We start from the raw sequence: 18,696 nt of genomic DNA on the forward strand, positions 1-18,696 counted from the left end.
ACCTATAGACAATGTATATAATTACATACATCCAACATCATTGTCTGTTAAATTTTTTGAAGATTTACTTGTGGAATTTCCAGTGGACTAATTTCTTGTAGTTTACTTGTTTGAAGGATTACTAAAACAGATGCAATATTAATAACCCACTCAGTAGGAAAGAAGAGACCTTGTATGCAGTAAAGACTCAATTTGCAAGCCTGAGCTTATATAACTGTGTATGCATAGAAGAGTCTACTTGCAAGGTCAGCTGTTAGCTGGCATCTGGGAACTTGGCTTTCTAGAATGTTCCCACCATTCTCTCATAGATAAGAGTGGTACACTGTGGCTCAACTGTTCATACAAACAATATGGTCTAAACTGAGTATCTGCTTTTCTTCAGGCAGTCTGCAGTTTGGGCACATTCTATTCAGAGGGTACCTATGCGACCAGCTCACAGTAAAAATATTGGGACTGAGTCTCTAAGGGGTTTCCCTGGAAGACAATATTTCACATGCATCATCACCACTCATCTCTAGGAATTAAGCACATTCTGTGTGACTTTTCTGGAGAGGAACCTTGGACCCTTGTTCCTGGGTTTCTCTAGACTTTGCCCCCAACATCTTTTCTCTTTGCTGATTTTGCAGCATTTTGCTGTAATAAACCTCACTATGAAAATTGCTATATGCTGAGTCCAGTGGGTCCTTCTAGTGAATCACTGAACCCACAGTGGTCTTGAGGGCCTCTGACCACTTGTATAATAAAAATAATAATAAAATAAAATAAAAACTAGAAAAATGTGCCGAATCATGATTGAGAGCTAGATATAATCTGTTAATACACCAGATTCTCTTATACTGGAAACATTTCCATGTAGAAGAATAACCTTTGGAAAAAACATTCACTTTTTTTTTAAGTGGCCATTTTACTAATACACAGTTTGGGAAGGATGCCACAATGGGACAAATCCACATGAAGAGAAGAGAGGGATATGCTCTGTCCTATGATCTAGAGTTCTCAGTCCTATAGGACACACTTCCAGTTTCCAGTTTACTAATCTGAGATGACACCACAGGGAAGATTCACATCAACATTTAAGCCATGTTTGTGTCAGTCTAACTAAGGGATTAAATGAAAGCCTCTGCACGAATCTCAAAATAGCTATGTCAACTTTTAACTTCACACACCAGGATGCTACTTTATTACCTGAGCACTTGGATAAATGCAATCTCATACATATCAAACATTTCTTTCAAGCACCTTTCTTTGACCATATAATCCTATTATCTCCAGGTAGCATAAACTTCACAGTCAGAAACATTCTTTGAGAAAGAACAAAAACAAAATACATTCCAAAATATACAAGACTACAGAAACAAATGAATATTTCCTTTATGCTAGTGAATTAAAATAAGTGTGGGGTTTAAAAAAATGCACAAATCCTGGAGACCTGATATACAAAGTAATGTAAAGAAAAACTAACCCATACATTTACCTCATGTTTATTTCAAAATTGCAGGAAAATGATAAATATATTCAAAAATAAGTCCCAAACTGTGTTGGTGAAACAAGGGAGGACATTATCAGCAAATGAAAAGAAACAGTGGAGAAACCTATATCCCAACACAGGGAAAGCAAGGAGCTTATGGAGAAGTTTTCTGATGATTTTGGGTGAGTGGTGCCCATAGCCTGTGTGCATACTGTTCTCGATTCCCATGGCCCCAGGGTAGGTGACTCATAAGGCTGAATTCTCCAATCCAGCTTTAACAGCAATGAAACAAGCATTTGGTTCTCTATTTAACTCTTCATATGTTTCTCCACTAGTTCAGAACATATAGAAAGATCAATGTGCTTGGTAATCACATGGAGACTCACTGCTTTACACAGTCTCTAGCACAGTGTTACACTTACAAGAGACATTTAGTAAATGATTGGCAGAAAGAACTTTAATTCAGTTTATTTAATTTGAATTCAATTCAGTTCAACTTCTAAAATGCTCACAATTTATATTTCTTATGGTTGACTTCTTAATATACATAGGTAGCCACACTGTGACTTACAAAATAATTTTTTAAATTATTTGAACCACACAATTAGCTTATGCATGAAAAAAATCACTCTAAAATAATTTTCTTAATCACAAAATATGCTATTAATTATACAATTACAGCTGTATTTTCCATACAATTCTAATTACAATAGTTTTACATATGATAAAATTTCAAAGCCAAAAATTCTAAGCAAAGAAAAATTATTCCTTCTTTCCTTCTTTTTCCTCTCTCTGTTTTTCTTTCTTTCCCTTTTTCAGTAAGTCGTCCAACAAATATTTTATCTTCATCTATGGTATACCCTGCTCTAGGCAATGAAAAATATAGATAAAGACAGACACTTTCTCTGCTTCAAGGGAGCTTACACTCTGGAGAGAGGTGTTTTAATTAAAATTAGGTCTGGCCTTGAGTGACAGAAAACTAAACATTTGAAGAAGAAAAAAAAGCTTGTAAAATGTGTTGGCAGTCCAGCACCTACTATGGTTACTCTGTAATTATCAGATGGGTTTCCCAAGTATGGTTATATAGGTACCTCACTGCACAGTACTAAAGAGGGTTATTCAAATCACAGACATTGTAGATTTTTGCTAACAATTTTACATAGATGGAAGCAAACTTCTGAAATGAGGAACATATTTTTTTCTATTTCACACAAATGCACAATCTAAGATAGTGAAGAAACCTCTCTACCCTCATCTTGCTGCTTCCACTTTTTGATGCTTTGTCCAGCTCCACAATTCAGCCCAAAGGAAGTTTGGGACAAGCTTCCTCCCTTTAAGGGCATGTCTATAGGTGTCACATTCTACTTGTGCTCATACATCATAATCAGAACTTAGAGACCTAACCACATTTAGATGCAAAAAAGACTTTGCTCTGGGTTGCCATATGTCTAAAGATCAGGGGGTTTTCTGGTTCCTGTCAAAATACAAACTAGAATGACTGTTACTCTCTCCCCAAAAATAAATCGTGGAGGAACTATACATATCCATATAGTTATACATGGCAGAAAATCAAGTTTTTTAAATTGTACTTGATACTGTACACTTAGGGAGACCTTATTTAAACAATAAGCACTCAATAAATATTTGATGAAAGTTTGACCAAATCCACCTCCTATTATATATGCTGGAAAGTAAAATAAAAATTGCTCTGCCTGCTATTTCCCTATATGCTTGAAGATTGACATCAAGTCACCTCTCCAACTTACCTTCTGAATTAACTGATGTCCATTCTTTTATCTTTCCTATTTATTCAGGTGCAGCTTTAATTACATTTTAAGCATTTACTATAGGCTCTTTCCACCTTGACCAAATAAACAAGTTTGATAAACCTAAAAGACAATTACTCCTTAAGTAGATAACCAGATTCCATCAACTGTCTCCAACAGATCGAATATTCCATAGGTATTTTTCAGTAATGAAGACCTGTATGTGAAGCTTATTTTCTCAGTTTTAAGCAGCGAATGTGTCTGATGAAGATTTTTGTTAAATTCTTCCTTAGAGCTTATTTGCTCTCATTTTTTAGTGTCCTAAAACAAAGTATCCTTTTCTGATGAGAGCCTTTAGTGTTCTGAGTTCCCTATAACAATCTGGTAGGCAAGTTTCAACCCCCCTGAGAAACTACAGCTTACATATTTCTATTTCCATTTATTCTTTTACTGCCTTTGACTGTAGAATTCCATCTTTCTGATAACGCTTCTCTTCGCACTTGCCTAATAGCTAATTTAGCAAAACCTAACTCTGTGAAGGGAATTAAGGCATCAGGAAAGCTACTTAGCCCCTTGAGTTTGATGCACTCTTCAGCCATAAGAGCTACATTTCCTAGAGAAGAAAAAAAAATATTCTTCAGGGTGACTGGATAAACCCAGAAGTTTAACAATTTTTGTTTAAAATAAGCAAACTCTAAGGAGAATTTTGGTGATTATAAAGCATAACTTTTAATTTGAAAAGCCCTTTAGCCTACATCCTTGCAGTTATTATTCATTCATTCATTCAGTTTTGGAATATCTACTGTGTACCCAGCATTCTTCTATGCCTTGAGGATAACCAGTGACGAGTAAGAGGGTCTTGTCACCTTGGAAGTTAAATAAAATTCTCAATCATTCCTAACCTACTTATTCTTTATAATATGAAATATCAGTGTAAGATAGAATATATGTTTTGAAGTGTAAACTTTATGGCGAAGTTTGAGTTCCTGATCTCAAATACAAATATATACATTACTGAAGATACTTTCTTTCCCCTGGATTGCCTATGACTTTAGCCAAAATAACATATATGAAGCCAAAACGTATGAAGCTTCCAAAAGAAATGTAAACAGAATCTTAATGTATCATTTAGTTTTCCTACACACATAGGAAATGACACTGAAATAGTGAGAATGAGTTCACAAGTATACACACACACACCCAACAAGTTCTCATATCTTTAGTTTCCCATGTTATTGGTATTTAACCATGCTGTATCAAATGTACAGTGTGAACAATAAACACATAATTTGAAACAATTATTTGTGTTCACTTGCAACATTAACCATATTAAAATTAACAGCTAGCATAGCTGCTTAAGATAATCCTGTCAAATCTCATTGATGTGTGTGCTAAAACATAGACAAGGAGAGTACTATTGGATAAGGAAAGTTAGCATTTCAGTTCATTAAGTGAAATTATTCCAAAAATAAAATTTAAATGTAGCTGAGGACTATGGGAGAAGAATTAGGGTGGGTGAGTGGGGAGGGTGAAAGGAGAAAAAGGAGCATAAAAGTTCTCAATCATAATATAAGTTGGTTATGGGGTAAGTAGTACAGCCTGGAGAATATATCATTGGTTCTGTAATATCCTTTTATGCTGACAGATAGTAACTGCACTAGTTGGGGTGAGGATTTTATAATATGTGTAACTGGTAAACCACTGTGTTGTATACTTGAAACCAATATGATTGTATATCAGTGATATTTCAATTAAAAAAGTAAATTATAAATTAAATTAAATTATTTAAATGTAGCTAAGGATACATATTAAAACTGTAAATTGTTAAAGGATGGCTTGTAACTTTTCTAGTTGTGTCCTTTGCATTTAAAAGAAAGTATACCAGCTGCTACAAACTCTCATTTACAAAGTAGTCTTTTACACTGTGGATACATACTTTATTTATTAACTATAAGAAACATGCATTCACATATTTAAAGTGAATTTCTTTTAAAATTTCACTATCAGAAAATTTAAATCAACACTTGAATGCACCAAAGAAAGTCTCTTATCCCATTTTATAAAACATAAACTGTTATACTGTTCAACTCCAAAGGAGTCAAATATCAATACAGGCTACTTGTGCTTAAATGTGCTTTCATTGCTTCTGCTCACCTATTGAATTAGAAATTCATTTCAAAATGGCATCAAGACATTGGAAACTCAAAGACTGAAGAAACAAAAGTATTTTAACAAAGAAATGTGTTCATAATAGACTATCTGTAGCCAGACTACCTGGGTTGAATCCCAATTCGTCTACTTAACAGCAAGTGTTTTGAACTCTCCATAACTCTGATCCTTATCTGCAAAAACAGGAATAATAGAAGTATATATTTGATAATGGTATTATGCAAATTAAATTAGTTGATATTTTTAAAGCACTTAGAATATGCCTACCATAAAGTGATATATAAGTCAAAACATTAAATTGAATTAATAAATGAAAACTGTAGCATTTCCTACATTTGCCTTACTTCCACTTTACACACACACGTGCATACACAGAAAAGTGTTTTACAGGAAAAAAAATCCAACACTTCACTCATAATCCATATTACCATTTGACTTGGGAATTCCCCTTCTAGGAGTGTAAGTTCTCAGTTTCAAAAAGACATCTGCCACCCTGTTTATTGCAGCACTATTTACAATAGCCAAGATATGGAAACAACGTGTCTATCAGTAGATGATTGGATAAAGATGTGGTACATGTCCACAATGGAATACTATTCAGCCATAAGAAACAAACAAATCCTACCATTTGAAACAACATGATAGAGCTAGAGGATATTATGCTCAGAGAAAGACAAATACCAAATGATTTCCCTCATTTGTGGAGTATAACAATGAAGCAAAACTGAAGGAACAAAATAGCAGCAGACTCACAGTCTCCAAGAAGGGACTAGTGGTTACCAATGGGGAGGGGTGAGGGAGGGCAGGAAAAGAGGGAGGGAGAAGGGGATTAAGGGGGGGTAACATAATTGGTGCACATGCTGTATGGGGGGGTCACGGGGAAGACAGTGTAGCTCAGAGAAGACAAATAGGAACTCTGTGACATCTTACTATACTGATGGACAGTGACTGCAATGGGGTATGGAGTTTGGCTCAATAATAAGGGTGAATGTAGTAATCACATTGTTTTTCTTGTGAAGCTTTCATAAGATTGTATATCAATGATACCTTAGTAAAAATAAATAAATAAAATATCAATTAATTAGTAAGCAGTGTTTCTGAAAGTGTGTACCATAGATGAATGGTGGTCAGTAGAATTTTACTAAGTCTGTGTTACACAGACTATTTGTTGGCTTAAAGAAAAAGTTTTAATGATATTTTATTGACGAATTTTACTGACATTCATTTAACAAATTTAAAGTAAAGAACCATTACATATCTTAATATGTTCTTCAAATATGCTTTCATTGTACATTTCTTACCAAGAACACAGTGGTCAGTTTATCTTTCTCAGCCAAAACTGAGTCACCATAATTGTGCCTTGATTAATATATTGTCATATTATTTGCATGTTATGAAATGTATTTTCAAATATGAATTTTCTGTTACTATTGGGTGAAATATATACTTTGGAAAAATAAATCAGTGCCTTTAAAAGCACTTCACTGAAGCACAGGAGGTATAAAATGACCAAATACATCTTTAATATAGAATTATGAGATATATGTAAGTAGTAAACAGCATTTCAGAGGAAATATGCAAAGGGAATTCTAAGTGGCCCAGGGCAAGTGAATCTATGTGATAATGCCTTACAAGCAATGGGAAAAAGATGTGTCTTTCCACCCAAGACTAGTGCAAAAAACACTTTCCATTACAAAGCTGGTTATTTTTTAGCTAACCACAGAAAGATCACCCAAATTATGAAAGCAACATTCAAAGTCAAACACCTGAGACAAAGACAAGCATTAATCATGCAGATTACTGAGATACTACAAAAGCAGCCACAAAATTAATGGCAAAGACTAAAGAAAGAAAAAAGCAAGTTATTAGCAAATTTCTTCATTGAATGTCAGTGTCTAATGGTACACGTTGGCAAGAGTATATAATATGAAAAAGCAAGTACACTTCCCTGTGCATTCCACACAGGAATTCCACTTTAGAATTGGGTAAAGCCACCAATGAGCAGAGCTTGGACTATCTCTTCACATACACAATAGGAATTTATAAGAAAAATTGCTAGCTTTTCTTTCTGTTGCTGGGAACTCATAACAGTAGAAAATATATTCTTCACTTTACTTAATGCTTTCTTTGTGCATCAAAATGTACAACACAGAAAGAAAAAACATGTGCTGACAGAGTAGCAGTTATGAATGCAACAATAAAGAGCATAGCTACTCACATTAGAAAGGTTGTTTCTTAATGCCGATGACCATACTCCATTAATCACAGAGAACAGTTGGCATTGCTTCCTAATCTTTATTCAACATTGAAGGAATTGCGAAAAATATGAATGTAATTATACTGTGTCCCTGAGCATAAGTATTTTGAGGCTGCACAATAAAAAATAAAATATCGACAGTGATATGAAATTCTGCTTTTTCCTGCTAGTTCGCTGGCCATTAAAAGAAAAGGTGTGCATGCAGATTGGGGAATGAGAAGGCAAACAGTCCTTTACCAGCCTGTTAGTGCTAGGGAGTAATGTATAAATACATCTATATATACATATACACACATTCTCTTGATTAGCCTAAAGGTTGTCACTTCAGAGTAGAAAAAAAATTCATAATTTCGAGGCTAGAATATGCTAAAAATACTGGACTATAAAGAAAAATAATTACTCAATAGAGAATATAACTGATGGTATTCTACTAGCCATTGTTTTAAATAACGTCATAATGTCTCACAGAACATAAACAAATGCTTTCCAGAATAAAATCCATTAAATTTTGGGTGACAAAACTATTTACAATTTAATATTACCTTCTAGGTTAAAAACATCAGGGCTCCAAGTATCTCATCACTTATCTCATTGCTTAACATACAAATGAAAGTGCCCAGTCAGGGTATCTAAAACAATCTAACTATGCCAATTTCTGCTACAAATTATGTCTTTCATAGTTTTTTTCTAATTTTATAGCAATAACTACATGTGATAGATTGATTTATTGACCACAATACTTCACACCTCTTTGCACCCAACTTCCTTGCCATGGCCTCCTTAGTTGGGGAGGAGAGTGGATAATATATCCTTAGCCCTTGACTTTGGGCTTGGCCATGGGACTTCTTTCAGTCAATGAGACATCAGCAAACATAAAACAAATGGGACTGAGATATGTGCTTGTCTGTCTTGGGTACTCTTTTCTGCATCTCTGCCATCTTCACCAGGACAACATGCCAAATCAACCTGCTGGTGCCAGGGGAATGAGGGATGCATGAAGTAGATACCCCAGCTGACCCAGGGGTAACAGCAGCAGATGCGGATCTAGATCACAAACTGTTGAGCAACAGAAAGACTTATTTTGGTAAAGCACTGCGATTTCATGATTGCCATGCACTACTGTGGAAATTGTTCACTAATGAAAATCTGTAAATGGAATATCTAAAACTCTACCTGTGGCTTATAAGGAGAAAAGGGTATTTTTGTTTGAAAGAATAAAAATAGTAAACCCTTGTAACTCATTAAAAAACAATTAAAAAATATTTTAACTTTGCCATATTGTTTTAAAATTATGCTAAATATCTTCAATTTATTTTGAGTTTCATATATGTACGAAAACCTATTAAGTAGCACATAATTGCTCAAAGTTTAAAAAAACTAAATAAAAGAGTTATGTGAAGTGTAATTTGAAAAGGATAAAAGTGACATAATGTCACTGGATAATTAATGCAATTACCCCTCATAAAAACACACAAAGTATTTTTACATTGAATTATTAAGTAAAAAATCCCGAGTTTTCCACAATGAATACATATATATAATGAGTTATTCCTGGTGAGGAAAAGAGATGGGAACAAAAATTGATGTTTAAAATCTACAAAATGTCTACTCTATGAAAAATACAGAATATATTCCATACCAAAAATGTAGGTTAACATTTTGAAATGGTATGAGATCCAGTATTTGATAAGGAAAATAGATCACTCAGTCTCACTTTTCTCAATTAGACATATCCTTCACTAAACGTGGATAACTCCTTCCCAGAATTAATTCCACTGTGTCCGTGACCAGGACATAGATCCAAATGCTTACAACTCTAACTAGTACTTTCAGAGGACATGACAGTGAGGGTGTTTTTAATCGGCATAAGAAGTCAAAACAAAAGGAAAATTCAAATTTTACAACTTTGCTACCTAAACACCTACAATGAACTTGAGAAGACATTGTAGCACAGGAGTCCCTGCGTATTTCCTACCGGGTTTGGTGAGAGTGGAAAACAGCGAGGCTCCGCTTTTCCTACCCAGCTTTATTTTCGTAGCAGCAGGTCGATCGAGTGCTGAGATTACACCGCTGCCGCTACACGCAACGGCTCTGAGATCACCAAGCGGCATAGAGCACTCGGTGGAGGTCCCTACTCAGCAAATGAGACGGTCGGGACACTCTGTCAAGCATTCCCCGAGCTGCACATGCACAGTAAACGGGGCTGAGGTCACAACACACGCTGTCAGGGGACAGCACTGCGTTTCAGCCCTGGGCAAGAAGGTCGCGGTCAGGCGTGCAGCCTGGCCATGAAAACTCCTATTCCCTACAGCATGTGAAACAAATGGATTCGTTACTCTTTCTTGCTTTAATATATGAAATATGTTTTAGTGTATTCTCCTGAGTTACATATATAACACTGGTAGGCCTGTAGAAACATTCATCCAGAGATTGGTTGAACCCTATGCACAAGGTACTTTGACAAGCACATTGCACTCCCCACAATCTCTGAGCTAGCTTATTTAGTATCCCCACCATGACACAGACGGAGAAAGGGACATCCTCACAGGTGACTTTGCCCAAATTCAGAGAGATGATGGAAACAAGCTGAGACAGTCTGACTGGACAGACTCTGCTCTTCCTCCCTGTGCTATGGTGACACAAAAATGGGAACCTATACCGGTCTATACCTCTTTTTCTAGTTCCTTTCCTTGTGAGAGGATATTGTTCGTTTGGGATTGTCCTTCTTTCTTAAGGGAGGCCTCCTCTGCTATGTACGTCCCTCTTAGAACCACTCTAGGTCCATTGCACATACTTTGATCCATTGGGTTTCTGTTTTATTTGCTTCCATGCATTGTTTGTTTTCATCTTCGGATTCTTCATTGAATCACTGATTATTGACAAGCACGTTGTGTAGCTTCCATCTGTGTGTATTCTCTGGTTTTCTTCATGTCCTTAATTCCTAGTTTCATACCATTTTGATGGGAAAAGGTGCTTGATACACTTTCAGTCTTCTTAAATTGATGGGGATATTTTTCTGTCCTAATATGTGATCTCCTCTGGAGAACATTCCAAGTCTACCTGGAAAAAATGTGTATAATGCTGCTTTAGGCTGCAATATTCTGTGATCTGTCTGGTCTGCTGTGTCATAAAACGCCAGAGTTTCCTCATTTATTTTCTCTCTGGGTGATCTAACCATTGATGAAATGAGTGTTAAAATCTCATAGTATTATTGTTCTGCTTTCTACTGCTCCTTTTAGTTCTGTTAGTAAGTGCCAAATACTAGCATACTTATGTATAAATGGATCTTTACCTATGAAAGTCCATCTGTGTTGGGTGCACAGTCACTTACCCAATTGTTATTTCCTTCTCCTCGAACTCATTCCTTCCTATTGAAGTAATGTCCTTGATGTTCTCATTACATGGTTCAATGTCCAATTAGTTTCACACAGGATTTGTTCATCTTGCTCTTTGCTCTCTTTAACTTGCATAAAATATCTTTTAACATCCCTTCCCTTTCAGTTTATGTGTGATTTTAGGTCTAAAATGAGACTACCATAGACAACATAATGGTGGGTCTCGCTTCTTTATCCCTTCAGCCACCCCAGTTCTAGACCATTTAAATTGAAAGCAATTACTCATATAACTTTCAAAAGTACAAAAGTGAGGCCCTGTGAATGACTGAAATAATGAAATTATTCTCATGCATACTCACAGAGAACTACCTTGAAGGATTACAGGGAACAAAAGATCCCATGTGTTCTCTCATGGTCATAGCATCCTTCTATATTGTAGTATGTCCACCTTTTCATGTGTAGATCACCTATTTTGACAGAAAAAATTGGACCTGAACAATATCTACTTCCTCCTTGCAAATCAGACAAGCCATCAAATTCCATACCTCTTACTCCCGCAAGAACCTGCTTCTCTCCGCTTGTCCGGTATCTGCTCTAGACCTCAGGTTACAGATGAATTTATCTTTTCCACATGTAAGCCAAACTGGGTAGGATCGTCCAGATACTTTAAAACATACCTCATGTGCCCGTAATGGTATCAAAAATAACAAGAATAACTAGACAGTTCAGACAGTTATGTTTTCTGGGTATTCCAGACCACACCTGATGTGTTTAGAGCACGGCTCATTTTCAGGAAGCACGTCTGTGAAAATGAACGTGAAATCCAGAGACCATAAGCTTCTTATACAGCTTTGCTCTTTACTTACATATATGAATATATATATATCTATATATATATCTATATAATAATAATGAGTTATTCCTGGTGAGGAAGTGAAATGAGAACAAAACTGACGTTTAAAATGTACAAAACGTCTGCTGAATGAAAATTCCAGAATATATTCCATATGAAAATGTATGTCAACCGTTTTAAATGGTATGAAATCCAGTACTTGATATGGAAAAAAATATCACTCAGTCTGACTTTTCTCAGTTAGACATATCCTTCATTAAAAGTGAATAAGTAACCCCTTCCCAGAATGCATTCCACTGTGTCCATGACCCGGCATTAGATCCAAGCGCTTACCTCTCTTGCTAGTCCTTTCATAGGACATGGCAGTGGGGGTGTTTTTAATCGCATGAGAAGCCAAAACGTCAGGACAATTAAAATTTTACAACTCTGCTACCTTAACACCTACTATGAACTTTAGATGACGTTGCAGCGCAGGAGTCACTGCGTATTTCGTACCGGGTTGGTGAGAGTGGGAAACAGCGTGGCTCTGTTTTTCCTACCCAGCTTTACTTTCGTGGCAGCAGGTCGATCGAATGCTGAGATTACATCCGCTGCCGCTGCACGCAACGGCTCTGAGATCCCCAAGCGGCATAGAGCACTCGGTATACGTCCCTACTCAGCAACTCAGACGGTCGGGACCCTCTGTCAAGCATTCCCCGAGCTGCGCATGCGCAGTAAACGGGGATGAGGTCACAATGCAGGCTGTCAGGAGACAGCACTGCGTTTGAGCCCTGGGCAAGAAGGTCGCGTTCAGGTGTGCACCCTGGCCATGGGAACTCTTTTTCCTACAGCATGTGAAACAAATGGATTCGTTATTCTTTCTTGGTTTAATATGTGAAATACGTTTTAGTGTATTCTCCTGAGTTACATATGTAACACAGGTATGCCTGAGGAAACATTCATCCAGAGATTGGTTGAACCCTATGCGCAAGGTCTTTTACAAGCACTTTGCACTCCCCACAATCTCTGAGCTAGCTTATTTAGTATCCCCACCATGACACAGACGGCGAAAGGGACATCCTCACAGGTGACTTTGCCCAAATTCAGAGAGATGATGGAAATAAGGTGAGACAGTCTGACTGGACAGACTCTGCTCTTCCTCCCTGTGCTATGGTGACACAAAAATGGGAACCTATACCGGTCTGTACCTCTTTTTCTAGTTCCTTTCCCTGTGACAGGATGTTGTTCGTTTGGGATTGTCCTTCTTTCTTAAGGGAGGCTTCCACTGCTGTGTACGTCCCTCTTAGAACCACTCTAGGTCCATTGCACATACTTTGATCCATTGGGTTTCTGTTTTATTTGCTTCCATGCATTGTCTCTTTTCCTCTTCGGTTTCTGCATTGAATCACTGATTATTGACAAGCACGTTGTGTAGCTTCCATCTGTGTGTTTTCTCTGGTTTTCTTCGTGTCCTTAATTCCTAGTTTCATACCATTTTGATGGGAAAAGGTGCTTGATACACTTTCAGTCTTCTTAAATTGATGGGGACATTTTTCTGTCCTAATATGTGATCTCCTCTGGAGAACATTCCAAGTGTACCTGGAAAGAATGTGTATAATGCTGCTTTGGGCTGCAATGTTCTGTGATCTGTCTGGTCTGCTGTGTCATAAAACGCCACAGTTTCCTCATTTATTTTCTCTCTGGATGATCTAACCATTGATGAAATGAGTGTTAAAATCTCATAGTATTATTGTTCTGCTCTCTACTGCTCCCTTTAGTTCTGTTAGTAAGTGCCAAATACTAACATACTTATGTATAAATGGTTCTTTGCCTATGAAAGTCCATCTGTGTTGGGTGCACAGTCACTTACCCAATTGTTATTGCCTTCTCCTCGGACTGATTCCTTCATATTGATGTAATGTCCTTGATGTTCTCATTACATTGTTCCATGTCCAATTTGTTTCGCACAAGATTTGTTCATCCTGCTCTTTGCTCTCTTTAACTTGCATAAAATATCTTTTAACATCCCTTCCCTTTCAGTTTCTGTGTGACTTTAGGTCTAAAATGAGACTACCAGAGGCAACATAATGGTGGGTCTCGCCTCTTAATCCCTTCAGCCTCCCCAATTCTAGTCCATTTACATTGAAAGCAATTACTCATATAACTTTCAAAAGTATGAAAGTGAGGCCCTGTGAATGGCTGAAATAAGGACATTATTCTCATGCATACTCACAGAGTACTACCTTGAACGATTACAGGGAACAAAAGATCCCATGTGTTCTCCCATGGCCATAGCATCCTTGTATATTGTGGTATTTCCACTTTTTCATGTGCAGATAACCTATTTTGACAAAAGAAATTGGACCTGAACAATATCTCCTTCCTCCTTGCAAATCAGACAAGCCATCAAATTCCATACCTCTTACTCCCGCAAGAACCTGCTTCTCTCCGCTTGTCCGGTATCTGCTCTAGACCTCAGTTTACAGTTGAATTTATCTTTTCCACATGTAAGCCTGACTGGGTAGGATCGTCCAGATATTTTAAACATACCTCATGTGCCCGTAAGGGTATCAAAAATAACAAGAATAACTAGACAGTTCAGACAGTTATGTTTTCTGGGAATTCCAGACTACACCTGATGTGTTTAGAGCACGGCTCATTATCAGGAAGCACGTCTGTGAAAACGAACGTGAAATCCAGAGACCATAAGCTTATTCTTCAGCTTTGCTCTTTCCTTACATATATGAATATATATATATATATATAATGAGTTATTCCTGGTGAGGAAGTGAAATGGGAACAAAACAGACGTTTAAAATCTACAAAATGTCTGCTCTATGAAAATTCCAGAATATATTCCATATTAAAATGTATGTCAACCGTTTTAAATGGTATGAAATCCAGTACTTGATATGGAAAAAAATATCACTCAGTCTGACTTTTCTCAGTTAGACATATCCTTCATTAAAAGTGGATAAATAACACCTTCCCAGAATGCATTCCACTGTGTCCGTGACCCGGACTTAGATCCAAGCGCTTACCTCTCTTGCTAGTCCTTTCGGAGGACATGGCAGTGGGGGTGTTTTCAATCGGCATGAGAATCCAAAACGTCAGGACAATTCAAATTTTACATCTCTGCTACCTTAACACCTACTATGAACTTGAGAAGACGCTGTAGCGCAGGATTCCCTGCGTATTTCCTACCGGGTTCGGTGAGAGTGGAAAACGGCGAGGCTCTGCTTTTCCTACCCAGCTTTACTTTCGTGGCAGCAGGTCGATCGAGTGCTGAGATTACATCCCCTGCCGCTGCACGCAACGCCTCTGAGATCCCCAAGCGGCATAGAGCTCTCACTATAGGTCCCTTCTCAGCCACTCAGACGGTCGGGACCCTCTGTCAAGCATTCCCCGAGCTGCGCATGCGCAGTAAACGGGGCCGAGGTCACAATGCAGGCTCTCAGGAGACAGCACTGCGTTTGAGCCCTGGGCAAGAAGGTCGCGGTCAGGCGTGCAGCCTGGCCATGGCAACTCCCTTTCCCTACAGCATGTGAAACAAATGGATTCGTTATTCTTTCTTGGTTTAATATGTGAAATACGTTTTAGTGTATTCTCCTGAGTTACATATGTAACACAGGTAGGCCTGTAGAAACATTCATCCAGAGATTGGTTAAACCCTATGCGCAAGGTCCTTTACAAGCACTTTGCACTCCCCACAAACGCTGAGCTAGCTTATTTAGTATCCCCACCATGACACAGACGGAGAAAGGGACATCCTCACAGGTGACTTTGCCCAAATTCAGAGAGATGATGGAAACAAGCTGAGACAGTCTGACTGGACAGACTCTGCTCTTCCTCCCTGTGCTATGGTGACACAAAAATGGGAACCTATACCGGTCTGTACCTCTTTTTCTAGTTCCTTTCCCTGTGACAGGAGGTTGTTCGTTTGGGATTGTCCTTCTTTCTTAAGGGAGGCTTCCACTGCTATGTACGTCCCTCTTAGAACCACTGTAGGTCCATTGCACATACTTTGATCCATTGGCTTTCTGTTTTATTTGCTTCCAAGCATTGTCTCTTTTCCTCTTCGGTTTCTGCATTGAATCACTGATTATTGACAAGCACGTTGTGTAGCTTCCATCTGTCTGTTTTCTCTGGTTTTCTTCATGTCCTTAATTCCTAGTTTCATACCATTTTGATGGGAAAAGGTGCTTGATACACTTTCAGTCTTCTTAAATTCATGGGGACATTTTTTCTGTCCTAATATGTGATCTCCTATGGAGAGCATTCCAAGTGTACCTGGAAAGAATGTGTATAATGCTGCTTTGGGCTGCAATGTTCTGTGATCTGTCTGGTCTGCTGTGTCATAAAACGCCACAGTTTCCTCATTTATTTTCTCTCTTGATGTTCTAAGCATTGATGAAATGAGTGTTAAAATCTCATAGTATTATCGTTCTGCTCTCTACTGCTCCCTTCAGTTCTGTTAGTAAGTGCCAAATACTAACATACTTATGTATAAATGGTTCTTTGCCTATGAAAGTCCATCTGTGTTGGGTGCACAGTCACTTACCCAATTGTTATTGCCTTCTCCTCGGACTGATTCCTTCATATTGATGTAAAGTCCTTGATGTTCTCATTACATTGTTCCATGTCCAATTTGTTTCGCACAAGATTTGTTCATCCTGCTCTTTGCTCTCTTTAACTTGCATAAAATATCTTTTAACATCCCTTCCCTTTCAGTTTCTGTGTGACTTTAGGTCTAAAATGAGACTACCAGAGGCAACATAATGGTGGGTCTCGCCTCTTAATCCCTTCAGCCACCCCAATTCTAGTCCATTTACATTGAAAGCAATAACTCATATAACTTTCAAAAGTATGAAAGTGAGGCCCTGTGAATGGCTGAAATAAGGACATTATTCTCATGCATACTCACAGAGAACTACCTTGAAGGATTACAGGGAACAAAAGATCCCATGTGTTCTCTCATGGTCATAGCATCCTTGTATATTGTAGTATGTCCACCTTTTCATGTGTAGATCACCTATTTTGACAGAAAAAAATTGGACCTGAACAATATCTACTTCCTCCTTGCAAATCAGACAAGCCATCAAATTCCATACCTCTTACTCCCGCAAGAACCTGCTTCTCTCCGCTTGTCCTGTATCTGCTCTAGACCTCAGGTTACAGATGAATTTATCTTTTCCACATGTAAGCCAAACTGGGTAGGATCATCCAGATACTTTAAAACATACCTCATGTGCCCGTAATGGTATCAAAAATAACAAGAATAACTAGACAGTTCAGACAGTTACGTTTTCTGGGTATTCCAGACCACACCTGATGTGTTTAGAGCACGGCTCATTTTCAGGAAGCACGTCTGTGAAAATGAACGTGAAATCCAGAGACCATAAGCTTCTTATACAGCTTTGCTCTTTACTTACATATATGAATATATATATATCTATATATATATATCTATATAATAATAATGAGTTATTCCTGGTGAGGAAGTGAAATGAGAACAAAACTGACGTTTAAAATGTACAAAACGTCTGCTGAATGAAAATTCCAGAATATATTCCATATGAAAATGTATGTCAACCGTTTTAAATGGTATGAAATCCAGTACTTGATATGGAAAAAAATATCACTCAGTCTGACTTTTCTCAGTTAGACATATCCTTCATTAAAAGTGAATAAGTAACCCCTTCCCAGAATGCATTCCACTGTGTCCATGACCCGGCATTAGATCCAAGCGCTTACCTCTCTTGCTAGTCCTTTCATAGGACATGGCAGTGGGGGTGTTTTTAATCGCATGAGAAGCCAAAACGTCAGGACAATTAAAATTTTACAACTCTGCTACCTTAACACCTACTATGAACTTTAGATGACGTTGCAGCGCAGGAGTCACTGCGTATTTCGTACCGGGTTGGTGAGAGTGGGAAACAGCGTGGCTCTGTTTTTCCTACCCAGCTTTACTTTCGTGGCAGCAGGTCGATCGAATGCTGAGATTACATCCGCTGCCGCTGCACGCAACGGCTCTGAGATCCCCAAGCGGCATAGAGCACTCGGTATACGTCCCTACTCAGCAACTCAGACGGTCGGGACCCTCTGTCAAGCATTCCCCGAGCTGCGCATGCGCAGTAAACGGGGATGAGGTCACAATGCAGGCTGTCAGGAGACAGCACTGCGTTTGAGCCCTGGGCAAGAAGGTCGCGTTCAGGTGTGCACCCTGGCCATGGGAACTCTTTTTCCTACAGCATGTGAAACAAATGGATTCGTTATTCTTTCTTGGTTTAATATGTGAAATACGTTTTAGTGTATTCTCCTGAGTTACATATGTAACACAGGTATGCCTGAGGAAACATTCATCCAGAGATTGGTTGAACCCTATGCGCAAGGTCTTTTACAAGCACTTTGCACTCCCCACAATCTCTGAGCTAGCTTATTTAGTATCCCCACCATGACACAGACGGCGAAAGGGACATCCTCACAGGTGACTTTGCCCAAATTCAGAGAGATGATGGAAATAAGGTGAGACAGTCTGACTGGACAGACTCTGCTCTTCCTCCCTGTGCTATGGTGACACAAAAATGGGAACCTATACCGGTCTGTACCTCTTTTTCTAGTTCCTTTCCCTGTGACAGGATGTTGTTCGTTTGGGATTGTCCTTCTTTCTTAAGGGAGGCTTCCACTGCTGTGTACGTCCCTCTTAGAACCACTCTAGGTCCATTGCACATACTTTGATCCATTGGGTTTCTGTTTTATTTGCTTCCATGCATTGTCTCTTTTCCTCTTCGGTTTCTGCATTGAATCACTGATTATTGACAAGCACGTTGTGTAGCTTCCATCTGTGTGTTTTCTCTGGTTTTCTTCGT

General features: G+C 38.2%; 1 long non-coding RNA gene across 1 annotated transcript; it reads right to left on the reverse strand.

Annotated features, from left to right (window-relative positions):
* Nucleotides 1–1,980: 1,980 nt before the first annotated feature.
* Nucleotides 1,981–15,358, reverse strand: LOC140848238 (uncharacterized). Its single transcript, XR_012128805.1, has 3 exons — nt 15,032–15,358; nt 5,509–5,576; nt 1,981–3,847 (listed from the first exon to the last, which is right to left on the reverse strand). It is a non-coding gene; the product is annotated as an uncharacterized lncRNA (long non-coding RNA).
* Between the last annotated feature and the right edge of the window lie 3,338 nt (nt 15,359–18,696).

This window comes from Manis javanica, chromosome 3 (assembly GCF_040802235.1).
Source record: "Manis javanica isolate MJ-LG chromosome 3, MJ_LKY, whole genome shotgun sequence".
NCBI lineage: Eukaryota > Metazoa > Chordata > Mammalia > Pholidota > Manidae > Manis > Manis javanica.